This window comes from Cryptomeria japonica, chromosome 1, assembly GCF_030272615.1.
Source record: "Cryptomeria japonica chromosome 1, Sugi_1.0, whole genome shotgun sequence".
In the NCBI taxonomy this organism is placed as follows: domain Eukaryota; kingdom Viridiplantae; phylum Streptophyta; class Pinopsida; order Cupressales; family Cupressaceae; genus Cryptomeria; species Cryptomeria japonica.
Window position 1 is genome coordinate 372,321,030 of NC_081405.1, and position 21,050 is coordinate 372,342,079.

Sequence of the window (21,050 nt, forward strand, 5' to 3'; positions counted from 1 at the left end):
CTGCAAGAATATCTCATTTTTTCCCATGGAAACTGCTCTTGAAATATCCCATATTTGTTAAAACTAACTCCATAACTGCATTCCTCATCTCGAGAGCTTTCCGGTAGTATATGATACTTGGTATTTTGGGAAAAAATGGACCTCTGAGCGAATTAATCTTGAATATGGATCCATCATTTAAATTTTTTGAATTTCTCTATAGTCTGCACTATACAATTTAATTTTGATTTTTGGCTCCTTTTTTACCTTAACGCCTTGCCACGTGGTGGGACTTGATTGGCTGATGGGATCTACCAGGTGCCACCTGGGATGACACCTCATCACTCCGCCATGTGTCCGCTTGCTTGTTGGCCACATCATCGCCACCTCAGCACCACATCATCGCCATTGGACTGCCACCTGTGCGCCAACTATGTGCCACATCACTGCCACCTCGAATGACCTGCGAGTTGTCTTTCCACCTGGACCCGCCACCTAGCTTTCACCATTTCGCAATGCTTAACCTTCGTGCATCTTCAAGCTCCGAAATCACGCAGGCCGTCGGATCTCTGCGGACTTGCTCGATCTTTAACTCCTCCTTTTCGGCCTGGGCTTTTCGCCATTTCGCAACCCTTAATCGATGAGAATCTTCCCCGTCCAATCTCCTCAACATGCTCGCTGGTTAATTCTCTCCTTCTCTACAAAATTTTGCTCGCCTTGGGATCCGTGCTTGCATGGGGTCCGCCTGTCACTGCCCAATCAGCCTCCTCGATCGCCTCGGGAAGCATGCTCATGCATGTGGGGTCCACTTGGGTGCCCATGAGCACCATCTGTCAAAAGCCTTTTATGGCTTTGACATTATATTTGTGTAGAGATTTACTTATAAACATCAAAAAGTTCCCCTCCACAGTGAATGTGGGATAATGTGTTTGCCTAAAACTGTGCATTTTGTGAAACTTTTAATGGCGCCTTGCCTGGGGCTTTCATTTGCCAATGGGATTTTCTGAAAGTTTAATAGCCACGTGAAGGAGAGTGTTGGCTTCACCTGGTAATTGTATTGGAAGTTTTATGTGTCATTTTCATTGCTGCCAATACATTTGGTTAAAAGTTTAAAAGCCTCCAAAACACCACATTGCCTGCAGGAGGACTTGGCTTTGGGCCATGGAATTTACTTATACTTGCACATTGCATTTCCTTGAAAGTCTCCTTTTACTCTCCTACTCTCCACGCAGAGGACTGGCAATTGCACTAACTGGTTTCTTTTAACTTTGCCCATCTACATGTCACGCAGGGAAAAGGATGCTGGCAATCGTTGGATTTGGGAGAAACAACCACCAATTGCATTGGCTATGAAGGGAGGATGCTGCTTATGGCATTTACTTTAGAAGATTTTAAATGTTGCCCTTTGGCCATCCACGTAGAGGGAGGAACTTGCTAAATTTCAACATGCCAAAAGCATTTGCTGTTGTTTGAAACTTCTTGGCATTTCCACCTATTGATTGCATTGGCTGGAGTTTAGAATGCTGCTGCATGCCTCCCTTTCCAGTAGTATCTTCAGAACTTTCAAATCATTGGAACCACCCATACTACCCATTGCTTGAACAAGAGTTTTATCCACAAGTTTATGATGATTGCACAACTTCATTAATAGACACCTGTAGTATATTGGAAGAGGCATGGGTTGATTGCTTCAAATCTGCTACCTTGCATTTATCGAAATCTTCTACACCTTGCAATTGAATTTGCTTTAGAACTCCATTTTAATTATCCTCCGCCAGCTGAATTACGTTTGCTTGGATTTCATTTGCTCTTTTAAACGCTGCACCAGTCGCCAAAACACATTTGGCTAAATGTTTCAAAAAGCCTTCTCAAAACACATTCCATTTACTTTGCACTCACATGCCAATTGCATTATAAGATATACTTGGCTTAATAAACTAATAAAACCGGACATTCTTGCCTCCAACTACAAATAGCTTACACATTAGCACGAATTTAAGACCATTTCGCCATAAAATTTAACACACAGGCATTTATCCAAGTCGGGCCCCAAAGTGGGTCCAGCTAAAAAAAAAATTGTTTTCATGCAACTGACCTCTGAAATACCTCAAGAACCTTAAAATTACCTCTAGAATCGATCGACACCATTTTCGGATCATCAGACTGAGTTTTGCAACCTTCAGGCAATTACGCCACATTTTCACATTTAATTGCGAAGACGTAATTTTCAAAGTGGTCAAAACACCTTTCTGGACCTTGCCATCTGATAGGCGTGTACTCTGATATACAAGGATCAACTCTACCAAATGGTTTTTCAAGACGAGTCCCGAGTGAAGAGATATTAATTTTTAAAAATGCCCAACTGGCTTTGTCGACACTGCGGACCTGATGAAGTCAATGTTCTGGCAACACATGATGCCTTTCTCAAAAATACCAAACGACCTCCATAGACCCTCAAATTTGAAACACAGGTACCTTGAAGTACATATTAAATCTTTGAATTCTCAGTTCGACCAAAAGTCTGACTGGGTGCAAATGGCGCACTCATGAAAATGGCTACTTTAACTGATACGGCAACAAAAGTACAAAAGATTGAAAAAGATGCCCAAAGAACCCTTTTGAAAACTAATCAAACGGATTGGTAGGAGCTTGAAATTTGAAACATGACTCATCATTTATACCAACAATAGCCTGGAATAAACATTTTGTCATGATACTTACTGAGGGAACTTTTACACTTATGCGAAACAGGGCTCCGACTAGGCGCTGAAACAGGGACTTGTCAAACCATACAAATTGCAAACATATTGAGCTTTGAAAACTGAGCAAATGAATTCATGAAGACTTGAAATTTTGTACGGAGGCACACTTTTATGCATAGAATTCAATCCATTTTGAATTTCATCATGACAATTAGCAGGGAAAAAGATATGAACACCCAAAGTAGGCTACTTAGTAAAATATGCATTTGTGCCTAAAATGCACTTTCAACTCACCCCTCGAAATGGGTACCTGGTAAACTTATCCAAACTGAATTCTGAAAGTTGCACATCACTGAATAGGCCAAATGAAATGTGTAGGACATGTCTCCCGAGCCTTACGCTTCAAAAATCAACTGGCTCCATTTTGCCCTTTCTCTAACTAGGCCATTCAAACTGACTCATTTGGAAATGCAAAGCAAAAATTTGAATTGGGCCTCTAAACTTGACTCAAATTTAATGAGTCCCAACAAGAGGGTTCTCAGACAGTTCGGTGAGGTACAGGTGACACATGTGGTTATTGCATATTTTGCTCGTGTTTCGCGAGAGGTATCTGATTGGGGTGTGTGTATTCAGCCACATGTTGCCTCTGTTGAGTTTGATTTGTTGCAGCCATTACTCTGGGGTTGGGGTAGGGGTGGAGCAGATCTGGGGACAACAACGGAGTATGATACGTGGTTTGTTAGGCATGGGCCAGTGCCTTTGATTGATCATGATGTTCCTATTACAGCACAGCAGATTCACCATCTGAGACAGTGGTTGAGGATAGACGCAGGGGAGAGAGTCGGTGGACATGGTGGGGATGGGGGAGGAGGTGGTGGAGATGGGGGAGGTGGAGGAGATGGTGGAGATGGTGGAGATGGGGGAGGAGGTGGTGGAGATGAGGACATCGACATTGGTGGGGACACTGAGTCTATTAGTAGTGAGGACAGTGATGATTCTTCAGAGTCATCGAGCAGCGATGGTGGGGATGATGATGAGGATATGCCAGAGTTGGAGGATGTACCTACCGTAGAGGGTGGGATAGGAGAGGTTGGTGATGAGGATGAGCTACAAACTCTTAGAGTGCGGGTGTAGAGCTTGGAGGATGAGGTCGCTAGACGAGATATCAAGCGAGAGACCTATCGTGTAGATTATGGTCCCCTAGAGGCAGAGCGAGTGCGTCTTCGGCGGGAGAGAGATGAGGCAGTGTGACGATGTCAAATCACTATGGATTCCTTCGATCATCTTTTTAGAGCAGGTATAGATGCACGTGACTAGGGAGAGAGATATTTCACTGCTGCGCAGGAGGCTATTTATTATAGACAGGCATATGAGAGAGCCATCCCTGAGGGTCAGAGAGAGCCTAGCTTCAGTGCATTCATGGGGAGGAGATCGAGTAGATCTACTTCACGACGGACTAGCAGTGGTGGTGTTATGGGACCACCTCGACATCCTGGGGCAGGATCTAGTGGACAGGATCCACCTGCTGATAGAGGCAGTGTTGGTTGATCATATTATCTGAGCCTTCGGGCTTATTTATTGTATTCAAACACATTATCATTTTTGAGTTATATATATAGAATGCGGGTTTTGGTAATGATCTATGTATTGTTTTTCTTTATATGTATGCTTATGAGTTCTATGATGCATATCTATTTGAATTCTATATGATTCTAAATGCAATGGTAATACATGTATGTAGTAATGATGATCTAAATGAATGCAATAATGAATGTAAATGAACCCATAATGAATGCAAATGAACCTATAATGAATGCATTTTCGTATGATAATGGTCGAATCAATTTTAACTCAAATACTCCTTGAAGAAATGTTAGTCAGATGGTAGAGAGAAAAATTGATGATAGAAAGAATGTTAGAAAGAATGTGATTTAGACAGGAGATGAGAAACCAACAAGCTATCAATAAGCAAATGAGATGAAGATGATAATGAAATTGAATGAATCACGAACCTGTGTCACATATTTTATTGCGTCAATATATATTCATCACTGAGCCTTATTATTTGAGCAATGAAACTTTAGCACATCAGGGTATAAGGAACCAGGATGCAAAGATATCTCATTGTAGAAACAAACACGTAGCAAACAAGGAGTGAACCCTCCATTCTGGGAATTGTGTTAGGGGTCAAGGTATGTGTGGCGATTTCACCTTGATGTGAAGGCTCTTATCATAGACACCCACTAGAGCAATTTCCCTAGAATTTCATCGGTTCACACCACAAACAGCAAACAAAGAAAAAGATAATGCTCATCACAGCTCCTCTAGTCACTTGTGGACATCCTTGAGTAGCATAGAAACAATATTTGTCGCCAAATGATAAAAAGATAAAGACTGACTCGGACAAAATTCAGCAGCTATACTGACCTTGTGCCTTCGTTCTCAGTTGTTTGATGTGATGGTTGATAATGTCTGATCTCATAAAGTTGTAGACCCTGTTTAAGACTGACCTGTCTGATTTTGAGTGTATCCTCTTCTGTTTAAGACAAGATAATGATCACGTTGATATGGATATGATACGATTGATAAGACAGTTTGATCAGTTGATTTTTAGTTTTTTTCCAAGAGCTTTTTCTATGTTTTTGGATTATGTAGATTGATATTTGAATGTTTTTGTTTGATTTTCTTAGGATTGTATTTGACTGTTTTTGGATGATTTTTTCAGGACTTTATATGGATGTTTTTGGTATTTCATGATTTTCAATGTTTTTGGGTTTTGAGTTTTCCAATGTTTTTAGATTTTGAGTTTTCCAATGTTTTTAGATTTTGAGTTTTTCAATTGTTTTTAAATTTTGAGGTTTTCAATGTTTTTTTGGATTTTGAGTTTTTTCATGTTTTTGGATTTTTGAGTTTTTTCATGTTTTTGGATTTTTTCAGGCCTTTATACGATTTTTTAGGATTTTTTCAAGACTTTATACGATTTTTAGGATTTTTTCAGTTATGCCCCCAGTGTGCAGACCTGTATGACATGATGATCTTTAGAATGCATATGGAGACAAATGAATTTTTGACATGACCTATGTGAATGCAAAGAGTGGGATGAAGATGCATTTCCTATTCGAACAAGGTTGACTGTGTTTGTTTTTGCATTTGAATACACCAATTGAAATGGAGGTGCAAAACATTTCATAGATAAGCGGTCAATCGATCTCTAAGGCCCTTCGGAACATTCATCTCAACACACTTAGTGACTAGGATTTACAAATGGAGATGCGGAAAACTTCCCCATTGGTTCTTGAAACTTTGATCTTCATTTGCCCATATGTGTGCAGATGCGTTAATTCCCACTCTTATGTTCACTAAAGATCCTTAGCATCCTATATGACTAGCTACATGATTTTTCTAACTTCAAAAGCATCCCGAATAGAGCCTTGCTGTCAGCAAGCCTTGAGAGCTCCGACAAGGTTATAGACTGTAATTTCTCAAATATTGATCCATTGTCGGTAGGTGTTCATAGCCTTGATGGAGTTACTTGCATGTTCCCATAGTCAAGCTTTTTATAGCATTTGTATACATGATATTTCAGTTATATATCATTTATTCTTTTTGCCTTTAGATGGATATTTGGCATAGCTCTTTTTATTTTTATTTTCTTGCCTTGACCTGTAAGTAATGAAACCTACTTGGGTGTGACAATTACAGTGGCGCTGAAGTAGAATTTTAGATTTTTCACTAGTCATATGATCAACTAGGTGTCTAGAATGAATTAGAGATTTATTGTGTTTGAGGTATAGTGATTGATAGATTGTAGGTTAACAAGTCTCAAATAGTGAAACCACTACCCAACCATAAGTAAAGCGTCATCACATGGTAATGTTGAGAATGAATGACTTTAGAACCCCAAAAAACTTCATGTCTGAATATCTAAGAAAGGCGATGACCCTTGTTTTCTTTAGATGCCAACGAATGATAAACTTGAACAGTTGCCTTGTTTTATTTGATGCTTCTATATAAGAATGCAGAACTTTAAGAATGCAATGTGTCTAAAAAGGAAACTACATGTTATGCAGTGTTTTAAATGATATGATATGCAATGCAGAAAGCAAAACCTAAACTATATAGCCCTTATGTATAATATCGCTTAAGGTGCATGTTGTTCATAGGGTCAGAGATTGGATCTCCCTCCATGGTAGCCAAATGATAGGCACCATTGCCTATGACCCTTGTTATAATGAAAGGACCTAGCCAATTAGGTTCGAATTTCCCTAGTCTTTCTCGTTCTACTAAGTTCCTTTGATTCTCTTTAAGTACTAGATCTCCCACTTGAAAGGTTCGTGGGCGGACCCTTTTATTGTAACCTCATCTCAATCTGTTTTGATATCCTTGTAAATGATTGAATGTTGTTTGTCGTTTTTCATCAAGGGTCTCTAGTTCTTGTAACCTAGCTACCCTATAGTCTTCTTCTGATATATTGTTCTATAAGGACACTCTTAGAAACAATATTTCTACTTCAATGGGGAGTATCGCTTCTGTACCATAGACCAAGGAATATGGTGTTGCTCCTGTAGGTGTGTGTACTCCTGTTCTGTAGGCCCAAAGAGTGGGATTCAACTGGAGATGCCAGTCTCATCCTGTGTCAGTAACTACTTTCTTAAGAATTTTCAATTGTGTTTTAATTTGTAGCCTCTACTTGCCCATTACTTTGTGGATAATATGGCGTGGCAAATCTCTGTTGTATATGGAATTTGTCGTACAACTATTTCACTTCCTGGTTTTTAAATGGACGCCCGTTATCTATAACAAAGCACATTGGAATTCCGTATCTACATATAATGTAGTTGAGCATGAATGTTGCTATCTGCTTTCCAGTGGTGTATGTTAAAGGAATCGCCTCAACCCATTTTGTAAAGTATTCAGTGGTTGTCAAGATAAACTTGTGCCCATTGGACGAAGTAGGGTTGATTTTACCTACGAGATCTAATCCCCATTGTGAAAATGGCCATGGTGATGTGATGGGTTGAATATCTTGTGCTGGTGCATGAATAAGGTCTCCATGCATTTGGCATTGTTTACACTTTTGTACATACTTGTAAGCATCTTTTGTTAACTCAATGATGAACGAATAGTACCAAACCGGTACTGAGAGGGGGGGGTGAATCAGTATAGACAAAATACAGTCCTAAACTGGTTCAATGACAATCACTTCAAATGACTGGCAAATAGTGACACCAGTTGAAATAGAGTGCAATCGGTAAAACCCAGAACAACTAACACAATCATAAACCGGTTACTCACTTAGCTTTCCACTCAACTCAAAACTAAACTACCATTTCACCCTTATGCATGAACAGGTAATCTTATCATCATATCTTCACAACAGCTAGTTCAACATGTTTTATTGACAGGCATAAAACACAGAACCATCATATGCTTAACAAGCAATAACAAAGTATCACAAGATAAAAGCATCACACATGACACACATATTTTTCACCTGGAAACCCAACTAGGAAAAACCACGGTGGGGATGAATACCCACAAGTTGTTTTTGAACTCTTTGGAAGTCCAGGAGCCTTGTCTAGTTAAAGACATTACAAAAGGTTTTGCTAGGAACCGATCCTATTAGAGATCACCCAATTAAGGGATGGCTACAATACTCGGTTAAGGGTTAAACCCTGTTAAGGGTACCTTGTTAGAGGATTTCAAGAACTCAATGGCTAAAGGATTTCCAAAGCTCTCTAGCTTTCCAAATCTCAATAACTTTGAGTTACCCTGTTAAGGGATTTATAGCAAGCCAGTTAAGGCTACCCTGTTAGGGGATTTTCCAATTGTTGAGGTGGTTAGAGATCAACAGGTATTACAATGATCTGGTAACAGCACTCAATGCCAATGCAAATCCGCTTAAGCTCCTCTTCACCCTCTGCACTTACACTCTGCATGTATCACTTCTCTCCTCTGGTCTGGCAAGAATCATGTATCCCTTCTCTTGGATACTCACACATAACTTTTGCCAACAAACTCTGAAAGAATCACAACATTGACCTTATAGGACAACAGACAGGTCGGTAGCATAAACCCTAAACCCTAGACCTGTTAGGTTAAGGAATTCAAACAGTTCAATCCTGACCGTTGATCATACTGTATTAAATGCAACAGATCTTGAATAAATCTCAAGACATTCTCCATCGTTCATTATCCATCATTTCATGGCGGCTGATAATCCATCGCGCGTTTTCATCGTTTACAAACTTCGCACATTCCTAAAGTAGATAGGGATAGTCTTCTTCATGCAAGATCCTTCATGCGCACAAGGCTGACGTGGCAACATGATTTGTTCTTTTTTATACTGCTAACTCATCACACAAAGATCACTGATTAAGTCACATAGGCTTGAGGTACTCCAACCAGAAATCCTGAAGTGGAAACTACCTACCAACCGGTAGTCATACAATGCTTCCATGTGTCGGTTCCCATGACTATATGCCGGTTCACCTTGACATGCTGGTTCACCCTGAACAAATATACTGCTTTACTTTTGCATATATATCGGTTCTCACATATGCTAGTTCATACCTCTTCAACATATTGACATCAATGACAACATACAATGTCATTATGTCCACATACCGGTTCACATAATGCCAACAATCTCTCCCTTTGGCATTGATGGCAATATACAAGGATATCTCTCTGCTAACTCATCTTCTCCCCAATTTCTGCAGATATCTTCTCTGCTTTACATCTTCTCCCCCTTTGACAACAATGCCAAAGTGGAGGCACAAGCTTCCCTGTTCCATTATGTTGCTCCCCCTGAGGAGTGGCATCCTTCAACACATCAATCCTGAAGAAAGATTTGACTATGCAATACATGACTGATGTGGAGCATATACCTTTAGTTCACCTCCTGAAGGGGCAGTACCCCTAATTCACCTCTTAAGTGTGTAAATGTAGTCTTTGGGAGAGGCTTGGTGAATATGTCTGCTAACTATTCCTTACTAGAAACATGTTCTAGTGCAATCTCTTTATTCTGAACCTTTTCCCTCAAGAAATGATACTTAAGCTCAAAATGCTTGGTTCTAGAATGTAAAACCGGATTCTTTGAAATATTGATAGCACTTGTGTTATCACAGAATATACTTACCGATTCAGATATAGGGATTTTGAAGCCATTTAATACATGCTTCATCCAGATTGTCTGAGTGCAGTTCATGAAAGCTGCAACATACTCCGCTTTCGTTGTAGACTGAGAGATACAACTCTGCTTCTTACGCATCCATGAGACTAGTCTTCCACCGAGAAAGAATGCACCACCGGTTGTGCTTTTCCGGTCATCCACATTACCTGCCCAATTAGCATATGTGAATGCTTTTAGGTTGAAATCATTGTTGTATGGGTACCACAATCCATAGTCAAGTGTTCCCTTCAAATACCTAAGAATCTGCTTGACTGCAACCAAGTGGGATTCTCTAGGACTTTTCTGGAACCTTGCAGTAATGCCAACGGCATGTGCAATATCCAGTCTGCTATGCACTACATAATGCAATTTACCAATCATTGATCGGTATTCCTTCTCATCAACCAATGTTGAGTCATCCTCTTTGGATAGTTTACAACCGGTCACCATTGGTGTACCAACCGGTTTTCTATCTTCCATGCCAAAAGTCTTCAAAACCTCTTTGACATACTTGGACTGAGTGATAAAGATTACATCCTTCATCTATTGGATTTGCAGTCTAATGAAGAACTTAATCTCCCCTATGAGTGACATCTCAAACTCTTTCTTCATCTCATCTACAAACTCATGACTCATCTTGTCATCTCCACCAAAGATAATGTCATCAACAAATACCTCACAGATCAGGATCTGATCTCCTTCAAACTTCAAGTAGATATTGCTATCTTCACTTGTTCTCTCAAATCCAATCTTCATAAGATGGGAATGTAGGCACTCATACCATGCCCTAGGTGCTTGCTTTAGACCATATAAGGCTTTATGTAGCCTACATACCATGTCATTGTCTTTAGATAGGGCAAACCCATCTGGTTGCTCAATATACACCTCCTCTTCAAGTACACCATTTAGGAATGCAAATTTTACATCCATTTGATATACTTTGAAGCCTTTAAAAGCTACATATGCAAGAAGCATACGAACTCCTTCCAATCTGGCTACAGGAGCAAAGGTTTCTCCATAGTCTTCTCCTTCTTCTTGAGCATATCCTTTGCACACCAATCTGGCTTTGTTCCTAATCATTGTGCCATCCTCATTCAGCTTGTTTCTGAAGACCCATTTGGTACCAATGACATTTTTGTGCTCCGGTCTAGGTACCAAGGACCATGTACCATTTTTCTCTATCTGGTCAAGTTCCTCTTCCATTGCCTTGATCCAGTCTTCATCTTTATGAGCCTCTTTGAATGATTTAGGCTCAAATTTAGAGATCATACATGAGTTTCCTCTTATCTTTCTTCTTGTAAGGATTCCTGCATCCTTATCTGCTATGATCTACTTAGGATCATGATTCAGCTTGACATACCGAGGAATAGTCTTGACTGGTTCTTCTTTCTTTTCTTGTTCATCCTCATCTTCATCAGTATCAGCATTCATCGGTTCAAGAACACTATTACTGGTACTTGGTTGACTGACAACCGGTTCCCAGAAGGTTGCAACCGGTTCATTTACAGCTTGCTCACTGCCTGTTTCCTCCGGTTTCTCAGAGGTTTCATCAACTCTCACATTGATACTTTCCATAATTCTCTGAGTCCTATTGTTGAAACAGTTGAGAGCTTTACTCTTGGTGGAATATCCTAGGAATATTCCCTCATCACATTTTGCATCAAATTTGCTATGGTGTTCACTCCTCTTGATGTAACATTTGCTACCAAATACTCTAAAGTAGCTAACCACAGGTGTCTTACCGGTCCAGTACTCATAAGGAGTTTTATCTTTACCTTTCTTGATGAGTACCCGGTTCATTGTGTAGACTGCAGTTCTCACCGCTTCTCTCCAAAAGGTGTGAATTACCTTTCCTTGAATCAACATGGTTCTAGTTGCTTCAACTGCAGTCCAGTTATTCCTCTCTGCTAGGCCATTCTGCTGTGGAGTTCAGGGGGCAGATAATTGCCTCTTGATGCCAAATTCTTCACAATACTTGTTGAATTCACCGGAAGTGAATTCCCCTCCGCGATCAATTTTGAGACACTTGATCCTTTTACCGCTTTCCTTCTCCACTAATGCTTTGAAAGCTTTGAACTTCACAAAGGCTTCAGACTTGTCTTTCAAGAATGTGACCCACATCATTCTTGAGCAATCATCACTGAGAATCATGAAGTACCTATCACCCTGCACACTTCTAGTTTTCATAGGACCACACAAATCAGTATGCACAAGATCAAGCAAGTTGTCAACAGTGAAAGATTTCCCTTTAAAGGTTGAGGAAGACATTTTCCCCAATTGACACTATCTGCACAAGGTATTATCCGGTTTGCTTAGCACCGGCAACCCTCTAACTGCCTTGATCTTACTAGCCTTCGCAATGTTATCAAAGTTTACATGGCAGAGTCTCCTATGCCATATCCAGCTATCATCAAACTTAGCCATAAGACATGTACTTATATTTGCATTCAAATGAAATAGGTTACCTTTGGTCTGCATGTTGGTGGCCACCAATTCACCATCTTTTCCTTTGATTCTGCAAACTCCATTCTTGAATTCCAGAGTGAGGCCACTGCCATTCAGTTGGGCAACACTCAGAAGGTTGTGTCTGAGACCATCAACCTAGTACACATTGTCAGCACTACTCTTTTCATTCAGAGAGATGGACCCTCTACCTTTGACCATGCATGGTGCATCATTGCCAAAGCAAACCACACCACCATCATACTCCTCCAAGGATAGAAACTTGCTCCGGTCACCAGTCATATGGTGAGAATAGCCACTGTCAATGATCCACTCATTGGAATTATCAAACCGGGAGACAAGAGACTTCTTGTCTGACACATCTTCTTTGATAGCAACAAACACAATATCTTCATTTTCTTCATCCTCTGATTCTTCATCCATGACACCTTCATCAACTGCCACAAAACAGTTTCTCCAGTTTCCTCCTTTGAATTTCCTGAACCTTTCTGGTTTGTCCTTGTTATCACCATTAGGACAGTTTATAGCAATATGTCCTATCTGGTTACAAGAAAAGCATTTCAAAGGTAGCTTACCTTTGTATTTACCTATTCCTTTAGGAAATTTCCTAACAAGAAGAGCTTCAAATTCCATCAGAAACTCCTCATCATCCATTACTCTGCTTTGTCTTGGTTCACCACTAGTGCTTGCTTCTTTTCCTTTCCTGGATGGTACAGCAGAATCTCTAAAAGTTGATTCAGTCTTTTGAACACTGCCATCAAAACTATTTAGCTCATAGGCTTTCAACTTTGCTATGATGGAGTCCAAGGATACCTTAGTCTTGTCTATTGATCTCAGCTCCTAAATAGTAGCAACCCTTATTGCATAGACTGGCAATAGGGATCTCAGGACTTTGCTTACCATAGTGGAATATTCTATTTTACCACCTGCACTCTTGATATCTCCAACAACTATTTTGATTCTTATACCATTCTGTTGAATGGTCTCACCTTCAACCATCCGCATATCTTCAAACTTCCCTCTCAGGCTTTCTTCCTTAGCCTGTTTTACATGTTCATCACCACCATAGATATTTTCAAGAGCATCCCATACTTCTTTGGGATTTACCTTATCTTGGACATCAATGAACTCAATATCAGATAAACTACTGATTAGGGCTTCCGTGACTTGCTCATTCTCCTGTATCTCTCTCTTTTGATCATCGGTGAGAGTACCGGTAGGGGCAACATAGGGATTCTCAACATAGCTTCAGTGTTGAGCACCCATGCTTCTGATGTATATCTTCATTCTGTCTTTCCATATACTAAAATTTTCTTTGTTAAACTTTGGACCTTCCCTCTTCATCATTACAATAGGATCTTTCCCTCAAGCGGTTAAGCTTACAACATAGAGGACCTGGAGGACGCTCTGATACCAATTGATAACTCAATGATGAACGAATAGCACCAAACCGGTACAGACAAAATACAGTCCTAAACCAGTTCAATGGCAATCACTTCAAATGACTGGCAAACAGGGACACCGGTTGAAACAGAGTGCAATCGGTAAAACCCAGAACAACTAACACAATCATAAACTGGTTACTCACTTAGCTTTCCACTCAACTCGAAACTACACTACCATTTCACCCTTATGCATGAACAGGTAATCTTATCATCATATCTTCACAACAGCTAGTTCAACATGTTTTATTGACAGGCATAAAACACAGAACCATAATATGCTTAACAAGCAATAACAAAGCATCACAAGATAAAAGCATCACACATGACACACATATTTTTCACCTGGAAACCCAACTAGGAAAAACCACGGTGGGGATGAATACCCACAAGCTGTTTTTGAACTCTTTGGAAGTCCGCTCTATTAGGAGCCTTGTCCGGTTAAAGACATTACAAAAGGTTCTGCTAGGAACCGATCTTGTTAGAGATCACCTGGTTAAGGGATGGCTACAATACCCGGTTAAGGGTTAAACCCTGTTAAGGGTACCTTGTTAGAGGATTTCAAGAACTCAATAGCTAAAGGATTTCCAGAGCTCTCTAGCTTTCCAAATCTCAATAACTTTGAGTTACCCTGTTAAGGGATTTACAGCAAGCTGGTTAAGGCTACCCTGTTAGGGGATTTTCTAATTGTTGAGGTGGTTAGAGATCAACAGGTATTACAATGATCTGGTAACAACACTCAATGCCAATGCAGATCCGCTTAAGCTCCTCTTCACCTTCTGCACTTACACTCTACAAGTATCACTTCTCCCCTCCGGTCTGGCAAGAATCATGTATCCCTTCTCTTGGATACTCACACACAACTTTTTCCAACAAACTCTTAAAGAATCACAACATCGACCTTATAGGACAACAGACAGGTCGGTAGCATAAACCCTAAACCCTAGACCTGTTAGGTTAAAGAATTCAAACAGTTCAATCATGATCATTGATCATACAGTATTAAATGCAACGGATCTTGAATAAATCTCAAGACATTCTCCATCGTTCATTATCCACTGATTTCATGGCGGCTGATAATCCATCACGCGTTTTCACCGTTTACAAACTTCGCACATTCTCGAGGTAGATAGGGATAGTCTTCTTCATGCAAGATCCTTCACGCACACAAGGCTAACATGGCAACACGATCTGTTCTTTGTTATACTGCTAACTCATCACACAAAGATCACCAATTGAGTCACACAGGCTTGAGGTACTCCAACGGGAAATCCTGAAGCGGAAACTACCTACCAATCGGTAGTCATACAATGCTTCCATGTGTCGGTTCCCATGACTATATGTCGGTTCACCTTGACATGCCAGTTCACCTTGAACAAATATATTGCTTTACTTTTGCATATATACCAATTCTCACATATGTCGGTTCATACCTCTTCAACATATTGACATCAATGACAACATACAATGTCATTATGTCCACATACCGGTTCACATAATGCCAACATCTTTTTCCATGGTTGGCCAGTAATACCCTGTTCTTAGCAGTTTCTTTGATAATGGCGGACCGCTTTGGTGAGCCCCACAGATTCCATCATGGACTTCTTTTAAAGCAAGGTGTGCTTCATTCTCATCCAAACATCGGAGAAGAGTACCATTGAAACCCTTTCTATACAGAGTATCAGCTATAATGGCATATCTAGATGCCTGATGAATAAAGGTCTTCTTTTGATTTCTGGACAGATCTGGTGACATGTATTGGGTATGCAAATAAGTATAAATTTCATTGTACCAAGGTGATTCTAGACCCACAATTGCACATACATAGTCTAATAAGGGAGTCTCATATGCAGGTAGCATTAATTGTTCTATGATAAACTCAAACTGAGTTTCATTAGCAGGCATATTCAGAAGAGATCCTATGGTCGCCATTGCATCTGTTGCCTTTTTTTGTATTCTGGGGATTTGTTCGAAAGTAATTTTGCTAAAATACTCCTTGTAATTTTTGACCAAATTTTTATAAGGCATGAGTTTGTCATCCTTCGTATTGTAATCATCATTGACCTGGTTTACAATTAACTGTGAATCACCATAGACCTGTAACTCTTGTATTTTCCATTGCATCGTTGTACGAAGCCCTATGAGGAGAGCTTCATATTCTGCCATATTGTTGGTGTATGGGAAATTGATCCTAAATGACTTGGGTATAACATCCCCTTGAGGAGTAATGAAGAGAATACCTGCTCCAGATCCATGATTTGTATATGACCCATCAAAGTATAACTTCCACATTACTGCGGCAGTTAGTGTAAACACGGATTCATCTGGAAAGTCTATCAACAATGGGTGACTGTCTTGTATAGGAGCCTTGGCTAATTTATCTGCTATGATTTGTCCTTTGATAGCTTTTCTGTCTATGTATTCTATATCAAACTTGCTCAATATCATAACCCACTTAGCCAATCGCCCGGTCAATGTCGCTCTACTCAATAGGTATTTGAGTGGGTCAAACCATGCAATGAGTTGTACCTTATGACTCAACATGCAGTGTCTGAGCTTTTGGGAGGCAAAGATTACTACTAAGCATGCTCTCTCTATGGGGGTAATTAAGCTCATAGTCGATCAGAGTCCTACTTATATAATAAATGGCTCTTTCTTTTCCATTTTTGTCATGTTGTGCCAATAGAGCTCCCAGAGCTAAGTTCGTTGCTGATATGTATAACAATAGAGGTTGTCCCGGAGTAGGAGATATTAACACTGGTGTGTTCAAAAGATAATCTTTTAGAGCTTGGAAAGCTTCCTGGCATTGTTCTGTCCATTTAAAAGTAACTCCTTTCCTGAGTAAATGTTGGAATGGGTGACACTTATTTGCTAACTGTTCTATGAATCTCCTTATGGATTGCAATCTTCCTTGTAACCCTCTAAGTTGTTTAAGTGTTGATGGAGGTTGCATATCAATGATTGCCTTGACCTTGGCAAGGTCTATTTCAATTCCTCTGTTTGATACTATAAACGCTAATAGTTTTCCTATTGTTACGCCAAACACACATTTCTTTGGATTTAATCTGACATTATACTGTTCCAACCGATCAAATATCTGTGTAAGAACTACAAGGTGATTTTCTCTGGTTTGTGATTTAGCCAATATGTCATCCACGTAATCTTCCATTATGTTATGGATCATGTCATGAAATAATGTTGTCATGGCTCTTTGGTATGTTGCCCCGGCATTTTTAAAACCAAATGGCATCACATTCTAGCAGTACGTTCCCCATGGGCATGTAAAGGTCATTTTATGTTGATCTTTTGGTGCAATTTTAATCTGGTTGTATCCTAAAAAACCATCCATTAAGGATAGCATCTCATTTCCAGCTGTGAGGTCAACTATCATGTTGATATTAGGTAGCGAGAAGTCATCCTTAGGGCAAGCTTTATTTAGACCTCGAAAATCCGTATAGATTTTGATGCCTCCCATGGGCTTAGTCACAAGTACCATGTTGGATATCCATTCTGCGTAGTCAATAGGTCTGATAAAACCTACATCCAGCAACTTTTGTAATTCTATTTTAACCAGCAATGCAATACTTGGATGCATCTTTCTTAATTTCTGCTTGTAAGGTTTAACTCCTGGTATCAATGGTAAGTGATGCAACACTAATTCAGAATCTAAGCCTGTCATGTCTAAATAGGACCAAGCAAAGTTGATAGGTCGCTGCTTGAAAAAATGAATGAATCTGTCTTTTTCTTCTTTGCTCAGTGATTTTTCCAGATGGATGTTATGTACAACTTCCCCTTCTGCTATATTTACTTCTTTTGTTTCCTCTGTAAGTAATGTTGAACTTTCTCTTTCCATAGGAAGATTTCCCAAGTCATTAGGGGTAGTTTGATCCTTATCTTCTGTTTGAGAAGTACTTTCTTCTCCAAAGTATGTTGTTCTATTTAGGTCTATAGCAAACCCCACTTTATGATCACCTTGGGGAAATCCCTTTCTGACTCCTAAAAATTTTGAAATCGCTTCGTCATTTTCAAACCAATCCAGCGTTGGTTTTCCTTCTTGCCCCCAATCAATCAAGTGTGAATGTACTAGGGGTAAATCATTACTCCCTTCTTTAGTAGACTTGGATAACATGAAGACTTGATTGTTTGACTGGCTTTGTGTATCTTCATCTTGTATAAGCCTTATTTGATTCCGTAATATTACACTTTCTGGTGGGCTAGAATCATGGAGTGATAAGAATTCATAGTCATGAGAATATGTCTCACTGTCAATATATGTTTCATCATATGGGCTATCATCACTTATTTCTTCTTGTTCCTGTCCCTAATTCCTTTGTAGATTGACTGGTCTTCTTTGTGCATTAGTGACCCTTTTTAAGCCAGGTATAAGCCTTTGAAATCTTTCTTCATCTATTTCATCTGGTTGAACCTGAGTTGCTTCTCGTGGTAAAAGTAGTGACAATAACCATGGGTGGGAATCAGGTGGTGGGGGTAATCCTGCATCTATTGCCACATTAGCTTGTATTGTTGTGTCAATAACTGCATCATTTTGTAACTAGGTGGTGGGTTCTTGCAAGAGTTGTCTCATGTCTTCCCCATTTGATTTTGTGCTTGGTGATGTAGGTACCTGTTTGCTTGTTTGAGTTGAAGATGGAAGAGCCTGTGTGGACCAATTCCTTTATGATATGTAATCTGATGGCTTGCTTGGTCGATTTAGTATATCAAGGGTACGTTGTCTGTCTTGTGTTATATGTTGTACATGCTTGTATCCCAATCCTTGATTTCCTAGATTATCATTAGGAACAACAGGTTCCAGTCTTCCTTGCTTTTGTAACCCTAGGCCTGTGGTACCATCATATCCATGTCTTTGGAGTATTTTGAATCCATTTCCATCCTGATCTGTGTGTATTCTGGGTGTTGTCATATGATCTTCTTCTCTATATATCCAATGGTTAACATCTTCGTTCAAGGATTCTTCCTCTAAGTCTCCCCATCTAATGAAAGAGCATGAGTCTAAGTATCTGACAATTTATTTTCCTTTGTCTTTCTTTTGTATTGTAGTGTGAGGTTTCCCAAAGGACTTAGGAGAAAGAGATAACGGTTTCCCATTTAAAGTATTTGCAATAGAGTACTCTCCACAACCCATATCCTTTATTTGTAAGGAGGATGTCATAGGCATATCTTGTTGTATTTATGTGATTTTCAATGTTTCCAACTGTGTAGTGAGAGGTGCAGCCTGATTGATAAGTACCCGATTATCGACACTGTCTTTTATATAATTACAATGTTGAAACGGATTTGGATCGCCCTTTATGGTGATTTCAATACCATTGTATAGGAATTTGACACACTGATGAAATGTAGATGGTACTGCTTGCATAGTGTAGATCCATGGGCGGCCCAATAACATGTTATATCCCAGTTCTCTGTCCAAGACTTGAAAATCTACCTCTGTCGTTATTGGTCCTACTTGTACAAGTAATCTTACAATGTCGTTAGATGGACGTTCTTCATCATCGTAAGCCTTGATGTTTATCCTTTTGGAAGAATCAATGTGAAGTTCAAAATATCTCAGTGCTTTGACCAGTTTTAAGGTACAAATGCTCAGACCGGCTCCCCCATCTATAAGTACTCTTCTGATTCTTTTCTTGTGAATGTAAGCTTCCAGATGTAGTGGGTCATTATGAAGCAATTTATCACTAGGAATGTCTTGTTCTGTAAATGCAATATGTGTTCCTTGTGTCAGATTTCCCACCATAGACTGGAAGGCACGTTCATCTATATCTTTGTCCACTACTGAATCTTGGAGTGCTTTGTCCAGTATAGCTCTATGATTGGGTGAGATATGTAGTAGTTCGAAAAAGGATATCTGTGCTAGAGTTTTCTTAAGTTGCTCAACTACATTGTAAGTCCTTACTGCTGGTGGTTGATTTTGTGGTATCCCTTGCAAGGTTACCTTTGACCTGCGAGTAACCATTACACAGTCTCTGTCTCTAGGAGTAATTGTGATTGTAGCAATTGTATCATTTGTATCATAGGATGTCTTATCTAGATTTATATTAAATCCTTCTTCATAGTCCCAATGTGTATGTTTGACATTCATAAAATGTTCAATGATTTCATCCTCAAACCAATCTGAGTGAGATGGTTGATCCTACCCCCAATCTTGGAGACAAAGATTTGTATCATCATCGTACTTTGGTCCTTCAGATATCATGCAAATTTGGTTGTTATCTTTATGAGCGTCTTGATATTGGTCCTCCGGATCAGGTGTTTCTTGTGAATCATCGTTTGTTATCTCTCCTGAGCTAATGGCATGAATAGTGTAGTTGTATGAGACTTTCGTGTAATTAGTCGTGTTGTCTTGGGTACCTGATGTGGTAGCTTTTCCCTTGTCATGCTTAACAAACAAATCTTTAAAATTCGTATGATTCGTGTTTGTTGAGGTCTTATCCATATCAATTGTGATATCCCCTTGGTCTATCATATCTTGGACCAAGTTTTTCAACTTGTAGCAACTTGCCGTTTTTGTGACCTTTAGTCCTATGATAATCGCAGAAATCATTGTCATTCCACCATGTGGGTTTGAAAGGACCTGGTTCATATACTCTTACTTCAGGTAGAGTGATCAAGTTTGTCTATATTTACTTTTTGAGTGCCGACTCAATAGGTTCTCCTAAAGGTGTGTAATTTCTTCTTGGAGCATTTACCCTGGGGTATCTTGTGTTTGTATTTTGCGTAGCATTTACATTGGTCAAGGTTGTGTTATTCCTAGTATGTGGATTTGTTGACTGACTCGTTCCAAGTGATAAAATGGGTTGAGTTCTGTTTATTGTTCTAGCGTCTACAATACCATCATTGGTCACATTTTTGTTTTTTGACCAAAACTTAGATTTGTCATTGTTGTTGGTATTGTCATACTTAATAAGGCCTTGTTCTACCAAGCCCTTCTCACATTTGAGAGCCTTTTCTGTGATTTGTTTGAATGTGGTAAGACACTGCATTTGTATGGGATATTTTATTTTAGGAATCAAATTTTCTGTAAACATATCCACTTGCTCTGTTTCTGGGATAAATGTCTTGCATCTCCTGTAGAGAGCCCTCCATCGTTGTATGAAGGATGCAAATGTTTCATTCTCGTATTGCTTAGCGGCACATAAATCCATCAAAGTAACTAGGGTGTCAATGTTGTGTGAGAAGTTTGCAATAAATTGTTTCGCTAATTCTCCCCATGACGTGATGGTTGGTGGTAGATGTGAAAACCACTCTAAAGCCGGACCTCCCAGACTTTTA